At 45.4% G+C, this 14930-nt stretch overlaps 3 non-coding genes and 60 pseudogenes across 3 annotated transcripts; all 63 read right to left on the bottom strand.

Moving 5' to 3' along the window:
• Nucleotides 1–202: 202 nt before the first annotated feature.
• On the bottom strand, nt 203–321 carry LOC142154154 (5S ribosomal RNA; annotated as a pseudogene).
• Nucleotides 322–402: 81 nt separating this feature from the next.
• Nucleotides 403–521, bottom strand: LOC142155369 (5S ribosomal RNA; annotated as a pseudogene).
• An 85-nt stretch (nt 522–606) lies between these two features.
• Nucleotides 607–725, bottom strand: LOC142154654 (5S ribosomal RNA; annotated as a pseudogene).
• A 79-nt stretch (nt 726–804) lies between these two features.
• Nucleotides 805–923, bottom strand: LOC142154302 (5S ribosomal RNA; annotated as a pseudogene).
• Nucleotides 924–1006: 83 nt separating this feature from the next.
• On the bottom strand, nt 1007–1125 carry LOC142154493 (5S ribosomal RNA; annotated as a pseudogene).
• A 246-nt stretch (nt 1126–1371) lies between these two features.
• On the bottom strand, nt 1372–1490 carry LOC142153868 (5S ribosomal RNA; annotated as a pseudogene).
• An 82-nt stretch (nt 1491–1572) lies between these two features.
• LOC142155540 (5S ribosomal RNA) lies at nt 1573–1691 on the bottom strand (annotated as a pseudogene).
• An 81-nt stretch (nt 1692–1772) lies between these two features.
• On the bottom strand, nt 1773–1891 carry LOC142155324 (5S ribosomal RNA; annotated as a pseudogene).
• An 81-nt stretch (nt 1892–1972) lies between these two features.
• Nucleotides 1973–2091, bottom strand: LOC142154544 (5S ribosomal RNA; annotated as a pseudogene).
• Nucleotides 2092–2172: 81 nt separating this feature from the next.
• On the bottom strand, nt 2173–2291 carry LOC142154916 (5S ribosomal RNA; annotated as a pseudogene).
• Nucleotides 2292–2371: 80 nt separating this feature from the next.
• On the bottom strand, nt 2372–2490 carry LOC142153514 (5S ribosomal RNA; annotated as a pseudogene).
• Nucleotides 2491–2570: 80 nt separating this feature from the next.
• On the bottom strand, nt 2571–2689 carry LOC142153683 (5S ribosomal RNA; annotated as a pseudogene).
• A 244-nt stretch (nt 2690–2933) lies between these two features.
• LOC142155005 (5S ribosomal RNA) lies at nt 2934–3042 on the bottom strand (annotated as a pseudogene).
• Nucleotides 3043–3124: 82 nt separating this feature from the next.
• On the bottom strand, nt 3125–3243 carry LOC142153980 (5S ribosomal RNA). Its single transcript, XR_012691587.1, has one exon. It is a non-coding gene; the product is annotated as a 5S ribosomal RNA (ribosomal RNA).
• Nucleotides 3244–3323: 80 nt separating this feature from the next.
• Nucleotides 3324–3442, bottom strand: LOC142154614 (5S ribosomal RNA; annotated as a pseudogene).
• Nucleotides 3443–3524: 82 nt separating this feature from the next.
• LOC142153982 (5S ribosomal RNA) lies at nt 3525–3643 on the bottom strand (annotated as a pseudogene).
• Nucleotides 3644–4145: 502 nt separating this feature from the next.
• Nucleotides 4146–4264, bottom strand: LOC142154755 (5S ribosomal RNA; annotated as a pseudogene).
• A 79-nt stretch (nt 4265–4343) lies between these two features.
• LOC142153497 (5S ribosomal RNA) lies at nt 4344–4462 on the bottom strand (annotated as a pseudogene).
• Nucleotides 4463–4544: 82 nt separating this feature from the next.
• LOC142154673 (5S ribosomal RNA) lies at nt 4545–4663 on the bottom strand (annotated as a pseudogene).
• An 81-nt stretch (nt 4664–4744) lies between these two features.
• On the bottom strand, nt 4745–4863 carry LOC142154754 (5S ribosomal RNA; annotated as a pseudogene).
• A 79-nt stretch (nt 4864–4942) lies between these two features.
• LOC142154508 (5S ribosomal RNA) lies at nt 4943–5061 on the bottom strand (annotated as a pseudogene).
• Nucleotides 5062–5140: 79 nt separating this feature from the next.
• On the bottom strand, nt 5141–5259 carry LOC142154797 (5S ribosomal RNA; annotated as a pseudogene).
• Nucleotides 5260–5339: 80 nt separating this feature from the next.
• On the bottom strand, nt 5340–5458 carry LOC142155915 (5S ribosomal RNA). Its single transcript, XR_012692000.1, has one exon. It is a non-coding gene; the product is annotated as a 5S ribosomal RNA (ribosomal RNA).
• Nucleotides 5459–5538: 80 nt separating this feature from the next.
• LOC142155049 (5S ribosomal RNA) lies at nt 5539–5657 on the bottom strand (annotated as a pseudogene).
• A 79-nt stretch (nt 5658–5736) lies between these two features.
• On the bottom strand, nt 5737–5855 carry LOC142154288 (5S ribosomal RNA; annotated as a pseudogene).
• A 79-nt stretch (nt 5856–5934) lies between these two features.
• LOC142154293 (5S ribosomal RNA) lies at nt 5935–6053 on the bottom strand (annotated as a pseudogene).
• Nucleotides 6054–6132: 79 nt separating this feature from the next.
• On the bottom strand, nt 6133–6251 carry LOC142153619 (5S ribosomal RNA; annotated as a pseudogene).
• Nucleotides 6252–6331: 80 nt separating this feature from the next.
• Nucleotides 6332–6450, bottom strand: LOC142154556 (5S ribosomal RNA; annotated as a pseudogene).
• Nucleotides 6451–6695: 245 nt separating this feature from the next.
• Nucleotides 6696–6814, bottom strand: LOC142154520 (5S ribosomal RNA; annotated as a pseudogene).
• An 83-nt stretch (nt 6815–6897) lies between these two features.
• On the bottom strand, nt 6898–7016 carry LOC142155246 (5S ribosomal RNA; annotated as a pseudogene).
• Nucleotides 7017–7097: 81 nt separating this feature from the next.
• On the bottom strand, nt 7098–7216 carry LOC142153568 (5S ribosomal RNA; annotated as a pseudogene).
• Nucleotides 7217–7297: 81 nt separating this feature from the next.
• LOC142153884 (5S ribosomal RNA) lies at nt 7298–7416 on the bottom strand (annotated as a pseudogene).
• An 81-nt stretch (nt 7417–7497) lies between these two features.
• LOC142154735 (5S ribosomal RNA) lies at nt 7498–7616 on the bottom strand (annotated as a pseudogene).
• An 82-nt stretch (nt 7617–7698) lies between these two features.
• Nucleotides 7699–7818, bottom strand: LOC142154331 (5S ribosomal RNA; annotated as a pseudogene).
• An 81-nt stretch (nt 7819–7899) lies between these two features.
• On the bottom strand, nt 7900–8018 carry LOC142153526 (5S ribosomal RNA; annotated as a pseudogene).
• Nucleotides 8019–8099: 81 nt separating this feature from the next.
• LOC142154275 (5S ribosomal RNA) lies at nt 8100–8218 on the bottom strand (annotated as a pseudogene).
• Nucleotides 8219–8721: 503 nt separating this feature from the next.
• On the bottom strand, nt 8722–8840 carry LOC142154138 (5S ribosomal RNA; annotated as a pseudogene).
• A 79-nt stretch (nt 8841–8919) lies between these two features.
• On the bottom strand, nt 8920–9038 carry LOC142153862 (5S ribosomal RNA; annotated as a pseudogene).
• An 81-nt stretch (nt 9039–9119) lies between these two features.
• On the bottom strand, nt 9120–9238 carry LOC142155164 (5S ribosomal RNA; annotated as a pseudogene).
• An 80-nt stretch (nt 9239–9318) lies between these two features.
• LOC142153645 (5S ribosomal RNA) lies at nt 9319–9437 on the bottom strand (annotated as a pseudogene).
• A 79-nt stretch (nt 9438–9516) lies between these two features.
• On the bottom strand, nt 9517–9635 carry LOC142154097 (5S ribosomal RNA; annotated as a pseudogene).
• A 367-nt stretch (nt 9636–10002) lies between these two features.
• LOC142154137 (5S ribosomal RNA) lies at nt 10003–10121 on the bottom strand (annotated as a pseudogene).
• Nucleotides 10122–10201: 80 nt separating this feature from the next.
• LOC142154165 (5S ribosomal RNA) lies at nt 10202–10320 on the bottom strand (annotated as a pseudogene).
• An 81-nt stretch (nt 10321–10401) lies between these two features.
• On the bottom strand, nt 10402–10520 carry LOC142153810 (5S ribosomal RNA; annotated as a pseudogene).
• Nucleotides 10521–10605: 85 nt separating this feature from the next.
• On the bottom strand, nt 10606–10724 carry LOC142154712 (5S ribosomal RNA; annotated as a pseudogene).
• An 81-nt stretch (nt 10725–10805) lies between these two features.
• On the bottom strand, nt 10806–10924 carry LOC142154936 (5S ribosomal RNA; annotated as a pseudogene).
• A 245-nt stretch (nt 10925–11169) lies between these two features.
• LOC142153702 (5S ribosomal RNA) lies at nt 11170–11288 on the bottom strand (annotated as a pseudogene).
• An 82-nt stretch (nt 11289–11370) lies between these two features.
• On the bottom strand, nt 11371–11489 carry LOC142154929 (5S ribosomal RNA; annotated as a pseudogene).
• An 81-nt stretch (nt 11490–11570) lies between these two features.
• Nucleotides 11571–11689, bottom strand: LOC142154577 (5S ribosomal RNA; annotated as a pseudogene).
• Nucleotides 11690–11770: 81 nt separating this feature from the next.
• LOC142154108 (5S ribosomal RNA) lies at nt 11771–11889 on the bottom strand (annotated as a pseudogene).
• Nucleotides 11890–11970: 81 nt separating this feature from the next.
• Nucleotides 11971–12089, bottom strand: LOC142154620 (5S ribosomal RNA; annotated as a pseudogene).
• Nucleotides 12090–12170: 81 nt separating this feature from the next.
• LOC142153913 (5S ribosomal RNA) lies at nt 12171–12289 on the bottom strand (annotated as a pseudogene).
• An 81-nt stretch (nt 12290–12370) lies between these two features.
• LOC142155220 (5S ribosomal RNA) lies at nt 12371–12489 on the bottom strand (annotated as a pseudogene).
• An 82-nt stretch (nt 12490–12571) lies between these two features.
• LOC142154602 (5S ribosomal RNA) lies at nt 12572–12691 on the bottom strand (annotated as a pseudogene).
• Nucleotides 12692–12771: 80 nt separating this feature from the next.
• LOC142154060 (5S ribosomal RNA) lies at nt 12772–12890 on the bottom strand (annotated as a pseudogene).
• Nucleotides 12891–12971: 81 nt separating this feature from the next.
• LOC142154591 (5S ribosomal RNA) lies at nt 12972–13090 on the bottom strand (annotated as a pseudogene).
• Nucleotides 13091–13335: 245 nt separating this feature from the next.
• On the bottom strand, nt 13336–13454 carry LOC142153379 (5S ribosomal RNA). Its single transcript, XR_012691513.1, has one exon. It is a non-coding gene; the product is annotated as a 5S ribosomal RNA (ribosomal RNA).
• An 81-nt stretch (nt 13455–13535) lies between these two features.
• On the bottom strand, nt 13536–13654 carry LOC142155167 (5S ribosomal RNA; annotated as a pseudogene).
• Nucleotides 13655–13736: 82 nt separating this feature from the next.
• Nucleotides 13737–13845, bottom strand: LOC142154808 (5S ribosomal RNA; annotated as a pseudogene).
• Nucleotides 13846–13924: 79 nt separating this feature from the next.
• LOC142155116 (5S ribosomal RNA) lies at nt 13925–14043 on the bottom strand (annotated as a pseudogene).
• Nucleotides 14044–14123: 80 nt separating this feature from the next.
• On the bottom strand, nt 14124–14242 carry LOC142155343 (5S ribosomal RNA; annotated as a pseudogene).
• A 246-nt stretch (nt 14243–14488) lies between these two features.
• LOC142154394 (5S ribosomal RNA) lies at nt 14489–14607 on the bottom strand (annotated as a pseudogene).
• An 81-nt stretch (nt 14608–14688) lies between these two features.
• LOC142153698 (5S ribosomal RNA) lies at nt 14689–14807 on the bottom strand (annotated as a pseudogene).
• Nucleotides 14808–14930: the final 123 nt, after the last annotated feature.

The following is a 14930-nucleotide window of genomic DNA, read 5'->3' as shown; positions in this document are numbered from 1 at the left end:
AAAGGCCTACAGCACCTGGTATTCTCAGGTGGTCTCTGATCCAAGTACTAACCAGGCCTGGCCCTGCTTAGCTTCCAAGATTAGACCAGATTGGGCTTGTTCTGGGTGGTGTGGCTGTAGGTATTGTTTTCCTATTGACCTACATCTCTTATACATCTAAAAACCAGCATTGAAGGAAGCCGGAACAAGAGTGAAAAAAAAAAGCCTACAGCACCTGGTATTCCCAGGTGGTCTCCCATTCAAGTACTAACCAGGCCTGGCCTTGCTTAGCTTCCAAGATCAGATGAGATTGGGCTTGTTCAGGGTGGTGCGGCCGTAGATATTGGTTTCCTATTGACCTACATCTCTTATACATCTCAAAACCAGCATTGAATGAAGCCGGAACAAGAGAGAAAAAAAAAAGGCCTACGGAACCTGGTATTCTCAGGTGGTCTCCCTTCAAAGTACTAACTAGGTCCGGCACTGCTTAGCTTCCAAGATCAGACGAGATTGGGCTTGTATAGAGTGGTGTGGCTGTAGGTGTTGTTTTCCTAATGACTTACATCTCTTATACATCTGAAAACCAGCATTGAAGGAAGCCAGAACAAGAGAGGAAAAAAAAAAAAAAGCCTACAGCACCTGGTATTCCCAGGTGGTCTCCCACCCAAGTACTAACCAGGCCTGGCTATGCTTAGTTTCCAAGATCAGATGAGATTGAGCTTGTTCAGGGTGGTGTGACTATAGGTATTTGTTTCTTTTTGACCTACATCTCCTATAATCTCAAAACCAGCATTGAAGGAAGCCGGAACAAGAGAGAAAACAAAAGGCCTACAGCACCTGGTATTCCAAGGTGGTCTCCCATCCAAGTACTAACCAGGCCCGGCCCTGCTTAGCTTACAAGATCAGACAAGATTGTGCTTGTTCAGGGTGGAGTGGCTATAGATATTTGTTTCCTAATGACCTACATCTCTTATACATCTCAAAACCAGCATTGAAGGAAGCCGGAAAAAGAGAAAAAAAAAAAAAAAGCCTACAGCACCTGGTATACCCAGGTGGTCTGCCATCCAAGTACTAACCAGGTCCGGCCCTGCTTAGCTTCCAAGACCAGACGAGATTAGGCTTGTTCAGGGTGGTGTGGCTGTAGGTGATGGCTTCCTACTGACCTACTTTTCTCATACATCTCAAAACCAGCATTGAAGGAAGCCAGAACAAGAGAGAAAAAAAAAGGCCTACAGCACCTGGTATTCCCAATTGCTTAGCTTCCAAGATCAGACGAGATTAGGCTTGTTCAGGGTGGTGTGGCTGTAGATATTGGTTTCCTACTGACCTACATCTCTTATACATCTCAAAACCAGCATTGAAGGAAGCCAGAACAAGAGAGAAAAAAAAAAAGGCCTACAGCACCTGGTATTCCCAGGTGGTCTCCCATCCAATTACTAACCAGGCCCAGCCCTGCTTAGCTTCCAAGATCTGATGAGATTGTGCTTGTTCAGGGTGGAGTGGCTGTAGATATGGAATTCCAAATGACCTGCATCTCTTATACATCTCAAAACCAGCATTGAAGGAAGCCGGAACAAGAGAAAAAAAAAAAAAAGCCTACAGCACCTGGTATTCCCAGGTAGTCTGCCATCCAAGTACTAATCAGGCCTGGCGCTGCTTAGCTTCCTAGATCAGCCGAGATTAGGCTTGTTCAGGGTGGTGTGGCTGTAGGTATTGATTCCCTATTGACCTACATCTCTTATACATCTCAAAACCAGCATTGAAGGAAGCCGGAACAAGAGAGAAAAAGAAAAGGCCTACAGCACCTGGTATTGCCAGGTGGTGTCCCATCCAAGTATTAACCAGGTCCGGCCCTGCTTAGCTTCCAAGATCAGACAAGATTGGACTTTTTCAGGGTGTTATAGCTGTAGGTATTGGTTTCCTAATGACCTACATCTCTTATACATCTGAAAACCAGCATCGAAGGAAGCCGGAACAAGAGAGAAAAAAAAAAGGCCTACAGCACCTTCTATTCCCAGGTGGTCTCCCATCCAAGTACTAACCAGGTGCGGCCCTGCTTAGCTTCCAAGATCAGATGAGATTGGGCTTGTTCAGGGTGGTGTGGCTGTAGGTATAGTTTTCTTATTGACCTACATCTCTTATACATCTCAAAACCAGCATTGAAAGAAGCCGGAACAAGAGAGAAAAAAATAAGGCCTACAGCACCTTGTATTCCCAGGTGGTCTCCCAACCAAGTACTAACCAGGTCTGGCCCTGCTTAGCTTCCAAGATCAGACAAGATTGGACTTTTTCAGGGTGGTGTGGCTGTAGGTATTGGTTTCCTAATGACCTACATCTCTTATACATCTGAAAACCAGCATTGAAGGAAGCCGGAACAAAAGAGAAAAAAAAAGGCCTACAGCACCTGGGATTCCCAGGTGGTCTCCCATCCAAGTACTAACCAGGCCCAGCCCTGTTTAGCTACCAAGATCAGCTGAAATTGGGCTTTTTCAGGGTGGTGTGGCTGTAGGTATTAGTTTCCTATTGACCTACATCTTTTATACATCTCAAAACCAGCATTGAAGGAAGCCGGAACAAAAGAGAAAAAAAAAGGCCTACAGCACCTGGTATTCCCAGGGGGTCTCCCATCCAAGTACTAACCAGGCCCGGCCCTGCTTAGCTTTCAAGATCAGATGAGATTTGGCTTGTTCAGGGTGGTGCGGCTGTAGGTATTGGTTTCCTAATGACCTACATCTCTTATACATCTCAAAACTAGCATTGAAGGAAGCCGGAACAAGAGAGAAAAAAAAAGGCCTACAGCACCTGGTATTCCCAATTGCTTAGCTTCCAAGATCAGACGAGATTAGACTTGTTCAGGGTGGTGTGGCTGTAGATATTGGTTTCCTACTGACCTACATCTCTTATACATCTCAAAACCAGCATTGAAGGAAGCCAGAACAAGAGAGAAAAAAAAAGGCCTACAGCACCTGGTATTCCCAGGTGGTCTCCCATCCAAGTACTAACCAGGTCCGGCCCTGCTTAGCTTCCAAGATCGGACTTTTTCAGGGTGGTGTGGCTGTAGGTATTGTTTTCCTATTGACCTACATCTCTTATACATCTCAAAACCAGCATTGAACGAACCCGGAACAAGAGAGAAAAAAAAAAAGGCCTACAGCACCTGGTATTCCGAGGTGGTCTCCCATCCAAGTACTAACCAGGCCCGGCCCTGCTTAGCTTCCAAGATCAGACGAGATTGGGCTTTTTCAGGGTGGTGTGGCTGTAGGTATTGGTTTCCAATTGACCTACATCTCTTATACATCTCAAAACCAGCATTGAAGGAAGCCGGAACAAAAGAGAAAAAAAAACGCCAACAGCACCCGGTATTTCCAGGTGGTCTCCCATCCAAGTACTAACCAGGCCTGACCCTGCTTAGCTTCCAAGATCAGATGAGATTGGACTTTTTCAGGGTGGTGTGGCTGTAGTTATAGGTTTCCTAATGACCTACATCTCTTATACATCTCAAAACCAGCATTGAAGGAAGCTGGAACAAGAGAGAAAAAAATAATGGCCTACAGCACCTGGTATTCCCAGGTGGTCTCCCATCCAAGTACTAACCAGGCCCAGCCCTGCTTAGCTACCAAGATCAGCTGAAATTGGCCTTGTTCAGGGTGGTGTGGCTGTAGGTATTGCTTTCTTAATGACCTACTTCTCTTATACATCTCAAAACCAGCATTGAAGGAAGCCGGAACAAGAGAGAAAAAAAAAGGCCTACAGCACCTGGTATTCCCAATTGCTTAGCTTCCAAGATCTGATGAGATTAGACTTGTTCAGGGTGGTGTGGCTGTAGATATTGGTTTCCTACTGACCTACATCTCTTATACATCTCAAAACCAGCATTGAAGGAAGCCAGAACAAGAGAGAAAAAAAAGGCCTACAGCACCTGGTATTCAGGGTGATTTGGCTGTAGGTATTGATTTCTTATTGACCTACATCTCTTATACATCTCAAAACCAGCATTGAAGGAAGCCGGAACAAGAGAGAAAAAGAAAAAGTCCTACAGCACCTGGTATTCCCAGGTGGTCTCCCATGGTGGTTTGGCTGTAGGTATTGATTTCTTATTGATCTACATCTCTTATACATCTCAAAACCAGCATTGAAGGAAGCCAGAACAAGAGAGAAAAAAAAAAGGCCTACAGCACCTGGTATTCCGAGGTGGTCTCCCATTCAAGTACTAACCAGGCCTGGCCCTTCTTAGCTTCCAAGATCAGATGAGATTGAGCTTGTTCAGGGTGGTGTGACTGTAGTTCTTTGTTTCTTTTTGACCTACATCTTCTATAATCTCAAAACCAGCATTGAAGGAAGCCGGAACAAGAGAGAAAAAAAAAGGCCTACAGCACCTGTTATTCCCAGGTGGTCTCCCATCCAAGTACTAACCAGGCCCGCCTCTGCTTAGCTTCCAAGATCAGACGAGATTGGGCTTGTTCAGGGTGGTGTGGCTGTAGGTATTGTTTTCCTATTGACCTACATCTCTTATACATCTTAAAACCAGCATTGAACGAACCCGGAACAAGAGAGAAAAAAAAAAAGGCCTACAGAACCTGGTATTCCGAGGTGGTCTCCCATCCAAGTACTAAGCAGACCCGGTCCTGCTTAGCTTCCAAGATCAGACGAGATTGGGCTTTTTCAGGGTGGTGTGGCTGTAGGTATTGGTTTCCAATTGACCTACATCTCTTATACATCTCAAAACCAGCATTGAAGGAAGCTGGAACAAGAGAGAAAAAAAAAAGGCCTACAGCACCTGGTATTCCGAGGTGGTCTCCCATTCAAGTACTAACCAGGCCTGGCCCTTCTTAGCTTCCAAGATCAGATGAGATTGAGCTTGTTCAGGGTGGTGTGACTGTAGTTATTTGTTACTTTTTGACCTACATCTTCTATAATCTCAAAACCAGCATTGAAGGAAGCCGGAACAAGAGAGAAAAAAAAAGGCCTACAGCACCTGTTATTCCCAGGTGGTCTCCCATCCAAGTACTAACCAGGCCCGCCTCTGCTTAGCTTACAAGATCAGATGAGATTGTGATTGTTCAGGGTGGAGGGGCTGTAGATATTTGTTTCTTAATGACCTACATCTCTTATACATCTCAAAACCAGCATTGAAGGAAACGGAACAAGAGAAAAAAAAAAAAGCCTACAGCACCTGGTATACCCAGGTGGTCTGCCATCCAAGTACTAACCAGGTCCGGCCCTGCTTAGCTTCAAAGTTCAGACGAGAGTAGGCTTGTTCAGGGTGGTGTGGCTGTAGGTGTTGGTTTCCTACTGACCTACATCTCTTGTACATCTCAAAACCAGCATTGAAGGAAGCCGGAACAAGAGAGAAAAAAAAAAGCCTACAGCACCTGGTATTCCCAGGTGGTCTCCCATCCAAGTACTAACCAGGTCTGGCCCTGCTTAGCTTCCAAGATCAGATGAGATTGGGCTTTTTCAGGGTGGTGTGGCTGTAGGTATTGGTTTCCTAATGACCTACATCTCTTATACATCTGAAAACCAGCATTAAAAGAAGCCAGAACAGGAGAGAAAAAAAAAGGCCTACAGCACCTTGTATTCCCAGGTGGTCTCCCATCCAAGTACTAACCAGGCCCGGCCCAGCTTAGCTTAAACGTTCAGACGAGATTGGGCTTGTTCAGGGTGGTGTGGCTGTAGGTATTGTTTTCCTATTGACCTACATCTCTTATACATCTCAAAACCAGCATTGAAGGAAGCCGGAACAAGAGAGAAAAAAAAGGCCTACAGCACCTGGTATTCCCAGGTGGTCTCCCATCCAAGTACTAACCAGGCCTGGCCCTGCTTAGGTTCCAAGATCAGACAAGAATGGGCTTGTTCAGGGTGGTGTGGCTGTAGGTATTGGTTTTCTAATGAACTACATCTCTTATACATCTCAAAACCAGCATTGAAGGAAGCCGGAACAAGAGAGAAAGAAAAGGCCTACAGCACCTGGTATTCCCAGGTGGTCTCGCATCCAAGAACTAACCAGGCCCCGCCCTGCTTAGCTTCCAAGATCAGACGAGATTGTGTTTGTTCAGGGTGGTGTGGCTGTAGGTATTGCTTTCCTAATGACCTACATCTCTTATACATCTGAAAACCAGCATTGAAGGAAGCCGGAACAAGAGAGAAAAAAAAGGCCTACAGCACCTGGTATTCCCAGGTGGTCTCCCATCCAAGTACTAACCAGGCCCAGCCCTGCTTAGCGTCCAAGATCAGATGAGATTGTGCTTGTTCAGGGTGGAGTGGCTGTAGATATTGGATTCCAAATGACCTACATCTCTTATACATCTCAAAACCAGCATTGAAGGAAGCCGGAACAAGAGAAAAAAAAAAAGGCCTACAGCACCTGGTATTCCCAGGTAGTCTGCCATCCAAGTACTAACCAGGTCCGGCCCTGTTTAGCTTCCAAGATCAGCTGAGATTAGGCTTGTTCAGGGTGGTGTGGCTGTAGGTATTGGTTTCCTACTGACCTACATCACTTATACATCTCAAAACCAGCATTGAAGGAAGCCAGAATAAGAGAGAAAAAAAAAGGCCTTCAGCACCTGGTATTCCTAATTGCTTAGCTTCCAAGATCAGACGAGATTAGGCTTGTTCAGGGTGGTGTGGCTGTAGGTATTGGTTTCCTACTGACCTACATCTCTTATACATCTCAAAACCAGCATTGAAGGAAGCCAGAACAAGAGAGAAAAAAAAAAGGCCTACAGCACCTGGTATTCCCAGGTGGTCTCCCATTCAAGTACTAACCATGCCTGACCCTTCTTAGATTCCAAGATCAGACAAGATTGGGCTTGTTCAGGGTGGTGTGGCTGTAGGTATTGGTTTCCTAATAACCTACATCTCTTATACATCTCAAAACCAGCATTGAAGGAAGCCGGACAAGAGAGATAAAAAAAAAAAGGCCTACAACATCTGGTATTCCCAGGTGGTCTCCCATCCAAGTACTAACAAGGCCTGGCCCTGCTTACCTTCCAAGGTCAGATGAGATCGGGCTTGTTCAGGCTGGTGTGGCTGTAGGTATTGATTTTCTATTGACCTACATCTCTTATACATCTCAAAACCAGCATTGAAGGAAGCCGGAACGAGAGAGAAAAAGAAAAGCCCTACAGCACCTGGTATTCCCAGGTGGTGTCCCATCCAAGTACTAATCTGGTCCGGCCCTGCTTAGCTTCCAAGATCAGACGAGATTGGGCTTTTTCAGTGTGGTGTGGCTGTAGGTATTGGTTTCCTAATGACCTACATCTCTTATACATATGAAAACCAGCATTGAAGGAAGCCGGAACAAGAGACAAAAAAAAAAGGCCTACAGCACCTTGTATTCCCAGGTGGTCTCCCATCCAAGTACTAAACAGGTCCGGCCCTGTTTAGCTTCCAAGACCAGATGAGATTGGGCTTTTTCAGGGTGGTTTGGCTGTAGGTATTGGTGTCCTAATGACCTACATCTCTTATACATCTGAAAACCAGCATTGAAGGAAGCCGGAACAAGAGAGAAAAAAAAACAGCCTACAGCCCCTTGTATTCCCACGTGGTCTCCCATCCAAGTACTATCCAGGTCCGGCCCGGCTTAGCTTCCAAGATCAGACGAGATTGGGCTTGTTCAGGGTGGTGTGGCTGTAGGTATTGTTTTCCTATTGACCTACATCTCTTATACATCTCAAAACCAGCATTGAACGAAGCCGGAACAAGAGAGAAAAAAAAAATGGCCTACAGCACCTGGTATTCCGAGGTGGTCTCCCATCCAAGTACTAACCAGGACCGGCCCTGCTTAGCTTCCAAGATCAGACAAGATTGAGTTTTTTTCAGGGTGGTGTGGCTGTAGGTATTGGTTTCCTATTGACCTACATCTCTTATACATCTCAAAACCAGCATTGAAGGAAGCCGGAACAAAAGAGAAAAAAAAAAAGCCTACAGCACCTGGTATTCCCAGGTGGTCTCCCATCCAAGTACTAACCAGGCCTGGCGCTGCTTAGCTTCCAAGATCAGATGAGATTGGGCTTGTTCAGGGTGGTGTGGCTGTAGGTATTGGTTTTCTAATGACCTACATCTCTTATACATCTCAAAACCAGCATTGAAGTAAGCTGGAATAAGAGAGAAAAAAAAAAGTCCTACAGCACCTGGTATTCCCAGGTGGTCTTCCATCCAAGTACTAACCAGGCCCAGCCCTGCTTAGCTACCAAGATCAGCTGAAATTGGGCTTGTTCAGGGTGGTGTGGTTGTAGGTATGGCCCTCTTAATGACCTACATCTCTTATACATCTCAAAACCAGCATTGAAGGAAGCCGGAACAAGAGAGAAAAAAAAATGCCTACAGCACCTGGTATTCCCAATTGCTTAGCTTCCAAGATCAGACGAGATTAGGCTTGTTTAGGGTGGTGTGGCTGTAGATATTGGTTTCCTACTGACCTACATATCTTATACATCTCAAAACCAGCATTGAAGGAAGCCAGAACAAGAGAGAAAAAAAAAGGCCTACAGCACCTGGTATTCAGGGTGGTTTGGTTGTAGGTATTGATTTCTTATTGACCTATATCTCTTATACATCTCAAAACCAGCATTGAAGGAAGCCGGAACAAGAGAGAATAAGAAAAAGGCCTACAGCACCTGCTATTCCCAGGTGGTCTCCCATGGTGGTTTGGCTGTAGGTATTGATTTCTTATTGACCTACATCTCTTATACATCTCAAAACCAGCATTGAAGGAAGCCAGAACAAGAGAGAAAAAAAAAAGGCCTACAGCACCTGGTATTCCCAGGTGGTCTCCCATTCAAGTACTAACCAGGCCCGTCCCTTCTTAGCTTCCAAGATCAGACGAGATTGAGCTTGTTCAGGGTGGTGTGACTGTAGTTATTTGTTTCTTTTTGACCTACATCTTCTATAATCTCAAAACCAGCATTGAAGGAAGCCGGAACAAGAGAGAAAAAAAAAGGCCTACAGCACCTGGTATTCCCAGGTGGTCTCCCATCCAAGTACTAACCAGGCCCGCCTCTGCTTAGCTTACAAGATCAGATGAGATTGTGCTTGTTCAGGGTGGAAGGGCTGTAGATATTTGTTTCCTAATGACCTACATCTCTTATACATCTCAAAACCAGCATTGAAGGAAGCCGGAACAAGAGAAAAAAAAAAAAAGCCTACAGCACCTGGTATACCCAGGTGGTCTGCCATCCAAGTACTAACCAGGTCCGACGCTGCTTAGCTTCCAAGATCAGACGATATTAGGCTTGTTCAGGGTGGTGTGGCTGTAGGTGTTGGTTTTCTACTGACCTACATCTCTTATACATCTCAAAACCAGCATTGAAGGAAGCCGGAACAAGAGAGAAAAAAAAAAGCCTACAGCACCTGGTATTCCCAGGTGGTCTCCCATCCAAGTACTAACCAGGTCTGGCCCTGCTTAGCTTCCAAGATCAGATGAGCTTGGGCTTTTTCAGGGTGGTGTGGCTGTAGGTATTGGTTTCCTAATGACCTACATCTCTTATACATCTGAAAACCAGCATTAAAAGAAGCCAGAACAGGAGAGAAAAAAAAGGCCTACAGCACCTTGTATTCCCAGGTGGTCTCCCATCCAAGTACTAACCAGGCCCGGCCCTGCTTAGCTTAAAAGTTCAGATGAGATTGGGCTTGTTCAGGGTGGTGTGGCTGTAGGTATTGTTTTCCTATTGACCTACATCTCTTATACATCTCAAAACCAGCATTGAAGGAAGCCGGAACAAGAGAGAAAAAAAAAGGCCTACAGCACCTGGTATTCCCAATTGCTTAGCTTCCAAGATCAGACGAGATTAGGCTTGTTCAGGGTGGTGTGGCTGTAGATATTGGTTTCCTACTGACCTACATCTCTTATACATCTCAAAACCAGCATTGAAGGAAGCCAGAACAAGAGAGAAAAAAAAAGGCCTACAGCACCTGGTATTCAGGGTGGTTTGGTTGTAGGTATTGATTTCTTATTGACCTATATCTCTTATACATCTCAAAACCAGCATTGAAGGAAGCCGGAACAAGAGAGAATAAGAAAAAGGCCTACAGCACCTGGTATTCCCAGGTGGTCTCCCATTCAAGTACTAACCAGGCCCGTCCCTTCTTAGCTTCCAAGATCAGACGAGATTGAGCTTGTTCAGGGTGGTGTGACTGTAGTTATTTGTTTGTTTTTGACCTACATCTTCTATAATCTCAAAACCAGCATTGAAGGAAGCCGGAACAAGAGAGAAAAAAAAAAGGCCTACAGCACCTGGTATTCCCAGGTGGTCTCCCATCCAAGTACAAACCAGGCCCGCCTCTGCTTAGCTTACAAGATCAGATGAGATTGTGCTTGTTCAGGGTGGAAGGGCTGTAGATATTTGTTTCCTAATGACCTACATCTCTTATACATCTCAAAACCAGCATTGAAGGAAGCCGGAACAAGAGAAAAAAAAAAAAAGCCTACAGCACCTGGTATTCCCAGGTGGTCTCCCATCCAAGTACTAACCAGGCCCGGCCCTGCTTAGGTTCCAAGATCAGACAAGAATGGGCTTGTTCAGGGTGGTGTGGCTGTAGGTATTGGTTTTCTAATGAACTACATCTCTTATACATATGAAAACCAGCATTGAAGGAAGCCGGAACAAGAGAGAAAGAAAAAAAAAAGGCCTACAGCACCTGGTATTCCCAGGTGGTCTCGCATCCAAGAACTAACCAGGCCCCGCCCTGCTTAGCTTCCAAGATCAGACAAGATTGTGTTTGTTCAGGGTGGTGTGGCTGTAGGTATTGCTTTCTTAATGACCTACATCTCTTATACATCTCAAAACCAGCATTGAAGGAAGCCGGAACAAGAGAAAAAAAAAAAAGGCCTACAGCACCTGGTATTCCCAGGTAGTCTGCCATCCAAGTACTAACCAGGTCTTGCCCTGTTTAGCTTCCAAGATCAGCTGAGATTAGGCTTGTTCAGGGTGGTGTGGCTGTAGGTATTGGTTTCCTACTGACCTACATCACTTATACATCTCAAAACCAGCAATGAAGGAAGCCAGAACAAGAGAGAAAAAAAAAGGCCTTCAGCACCTGGTATTCCTAATTGCTTAGCTTCCAAGATCAGACGAGATTAGGCTTGTTCAGGGTGGTGTGGCTGTAGGTATTGGTTTCCTACTGACCTACATCTCTTATACATCTCAAAACCAGCATTGAAGGAAGCCAGAACAAGAGAGAAAAAAAAAAGGCCTACAGCACCTGGTATTCCCAGGTGGTCTCCCATTCAAGTACTAACCATGCCTGACCCTGCTTAGATGCCAAGATCAGACGAGATTGGGCTTGTTCAGGGTGGTGTGGCTGTAGGTATTGGTTTCCTAATAACCTACATCTCTTATACATCTCAAAACCAGCATTGAAGGAAGCCGGACAAGAGAGATAAAAAAAAAAGGCCTACAACATCTGGTATTCCCAGGTGGTCTCCCATCCAAGTACTAACAAGGCCTGGCCCTGCTTACCTTCCAAGATCAGACGAGATCGGGCTTGTTCAGGGTGGTGTGGCTGTAGGTATTGATTTCCTATTGACCTACATCTCTTATACATCTCAAAACCAGCATTGAAGGAAGCCGGAACGAGAGAGAAAAAGAAAAGGCCTACAGCACCTGGTATTCCCAGGTGGTGTCCCATCCAAGTACTAACCAGGTCTGGCCCTGCTTAGCTTCCAAGATCAGACAAGATTGGGGTTTTTCATGGTGGTGTGGCTGTAGGTATTGGTTTCCTAATGACCTACATCTCTTATACATATGAAAACCAGCATTGAAGGAAGCCGGAACAAGAGAGTAAAAAAAAAGGCCTACAGCACCTTGTATTCCCAGGTGGTGTCCCATCCAAGTACTAACCAGGTCCGGCCTTGTTTAGATTCCAAGATCAGACGAGATTGGGCTTTTTCAGGGTGGTGTGGCTGTAGGTATTGGTGTCCTAATGACCTACATCTCTTATACATCTGAAAACCAGCATTGAAGGAAGCCGGAACAAGAGAGAAAAAAAAAAGGCCTACAGCCCCTTGTATTCCCAAGTGGTCTCCCATCCAAGTACTAACCAGGTCCGGCCCGGCTTAGCTTCCAAGATCAGACGAGATTGGGCTTGTTCAGGGTGGTGTGGCTGTAGGTATTGTTTTCCTATTGACCTACATCTCTTATACATCTCAAAACCAGCATTGAAGGAAGCCGGAACAAGAGAGAAAAAAAAAAGGCCTACAGCACCTTGTATTCCCAGGTGGTGTCCCATCCAAGTACTAACCAGGTCCGGCCCTGTTTAGCTTCCAAGATCAGACGAGATTGGGCTTTTTCAGGGTGGTGTGGCTGTAGGTATTGGTGTCCTAATGACCTACATCTCTTATACATCTGAAAACCAGCATTGAAGGAAGCCGGAACAAGAGAGAAAAAAAAAAGGCCTACAGCCCCTTGTATTCCCAGGTGGTCTCCCATCCAACTACTAACCAGGTCCGGCCCGGCTTAGCTTACAAGATCAGACGAGATTGGGCTTGTTCAGGGTGGTGTGGCTGTAGGTATTGTTTTCCTATTGACCTACATCTCTTATACATCTCAAAACCAGCATTGAACGAAGCCGGCACAAGAGAGAAAAAAAAAATGGCCTACAGCACCTGGTATTCCGAGGTGGTCTCCCATCCAAGTACTAACCAGGACCGGCCCTGCTTAGCTTCCAAGATCAGACAAGACTGAGTTTTTTTCAGGGTGGTGTGGCTGTAGGTATTGGTTTCCTATTGACCTACATCTCTTATACATCTCAAAACCAGCATTGAAGGAAGCCGGAACAAAAGAGAAAAAAAAAAGCCTACAGCACCTGGTATTCCCAGGTGGTCTCCCATCCAAGTACTAACCAGGCCTGGTGCTGCTTAGCTTCCAAGATCAGATGAGATTGGGCTTGTTCAGGGTGGTGTGGCTGTAGGTATTGGTTTCCTAACGACCTACATCTCTTATACATCTCAAAACCAGCATTGAAGTAAGCTGGAATAAGAGATAAAAAAAAAAGGCCTACAGCACCTGGTATTCCCAGGTGGTCTTCCATCCAAGTACTAACCAGGCCCAGCCCTGCTTAGCTACCAAGATCAGCTGAAATTGGGCTTGTTCAGCGTGGTGTGGTTGTAGGTATGGCTCTCTTAATGACCTACATCTCTTATACATCTCAAAACCAGCATTGAAGGAAGCGGGAACAAGAGAGAAAAAAAAAGGCCTACAGCACCTGGTATTCCCAATTGCTTAGCTTCCAAGATCAGATGAGATTAGGCTTGTTCAGAGTGGTGTGGCTGTAGGTGTTAATTTCCTATTGACCTACATCTCTTATACATCTCAAAACCAGCATTGAAGGAAGCCGGAACAAGAGAGAAAAAGAAAAGGCCTAGAGCACCTGGTATTCCCAGGTGGTCTCCCATCCAAGTACTAACCAGGTCCGGCCCTGCTTAGCTTCCAAGATCAGACGAGATTGGGCTTTTTCAGGGTGGTGTGGCTGTAGGTATTGGTTTCTTAATGACCTATAACTCTTATACATCTGAAAACCAGCATTGAAGGAAGCCGGAACAAGAGAGAAAAAAAAAAGGTCTACAGCACCTTGTATTCCCAGGTGGTCTTCCATCCAAGTACTAACCAGGTCCGGCCCTGCTTAGCTTCCAAGATCAGACGAGATTGGGCTTGTTCTGGGTTGTGTGGCTGTAGGTATTGTTTGTCTATTGACCTACATCTCTTATACATCTCAAAACCAGCATTGAAGGAAGCCGGAACAAGAGAGAAAAAAAAAAAGGCCTACAGCACCTGGTATTCCCAGGTGGTCTCCCATCCAAGTACTAACCAGGCCCGGCCCTGCTTAGCTTCCAAGATCAGGCTCGTTCAGGGCGGTGTGGCTGTAGGTATTGGTTTCCTATTGACCTACATATCTTATACATCTCAAAACCAGCATTGAAGGAAGCCGGTAAAGAGAGAAAAAAAAAAGAATACAGCACCTGGTATTCCCAGGTGGTCTCCCATCCAAGTACTAACCAGGGCCGGCTATGCTTAGTTTACAAGATCAGACGAGATTGAGCTTGTTCAGGGTGGTGTAACTGTATGTATTTGTTTCTTTTTGACCTACATCTCCTATAATCTCAAAACCAGCATTGAAGGAAGCCAGAACAAGAGAGAAAAAAAATAGGCTTACAGCACCTGGTATTCCCAGGTGGTCTCCCATCCAAGCAGTAACCAGGCTCGGCCCTGCTTAGCTTACAAGATCAGATGAGATTGTGCTTGTTCAGGGTGGAGCAGCTGTAGATATTGGTTTCCTACTGACCTACATCTCTTATATATCTTAAAACCAGCATTGAAGGAAGCCAGAACAAGAGAGAAAAAAAAAAGGCTTACAGCACCTGGTATTCCCAATTGCTTAGCTTCCAAGATCAGACGAAATTAGGCTTGTTCAGGGTGGTGTGGCTGTAGATATTGGTCTCCTACTGACCTACATCTCTTATAGATCTCAAAACCAGCATTGAAGGAAGCCGGAACAAGAGAGAGAAAAAAAAAGCCTACAGCACCTTGTATTCCCATGTGGTCTCCCATCCAAGCACTAACCAGGTCAAGCCCTGCTTAGCTTCCAAGATCAGATGAGATTGGGTTTGTTCAGGGTGGTGTGGCTGTAGGTATTTGATTCCTAATGAACTACATCTCTTATACATCTCAAAACCAGCATTGAAGGAAGCTGGAACAAGAGAGAAAAAAAAAAGGCCTACAGCACCTGGTATTCCCAGGTGGTCTCCCATCCAAGTACTAACCAGGCCTGGCCCTGCTTAGCTTCCAAGATCAGACGAGATTGGGCTTGTTCAGGGTGCTGTGGCTGTAGGTATTGTTTTCTTATTGACCTACATCTCTTATACATCTAAAAACCAGCATTGAAGGAAGCCGGAACAAGAGAGAAAAAAAAAAAGCCTACAGCACCTGGTATTCCCAGGTGGTCTCCCACTTAAA

The sequence above is a fragment of the Mixophyes fleayi genome, chromosome 4 (genome assembly GCF_038048845.1).
Source record: "Mixophyes fleayi isolate aMixFle1 chromosome 4, aMixFle1.hap1, whole genome shotgun sequence".
Lineage (NCBI taxonomy): Eukaryota > Metazoa > Chordata > Amphibia > Anura > Limnodynastidae > Mixophyes > Mixophyes fleayi.
Note: the sequence above shows the minus strand (reverse complement) of the source record. Positions and strands in the feature narration are given on the sequence as shown.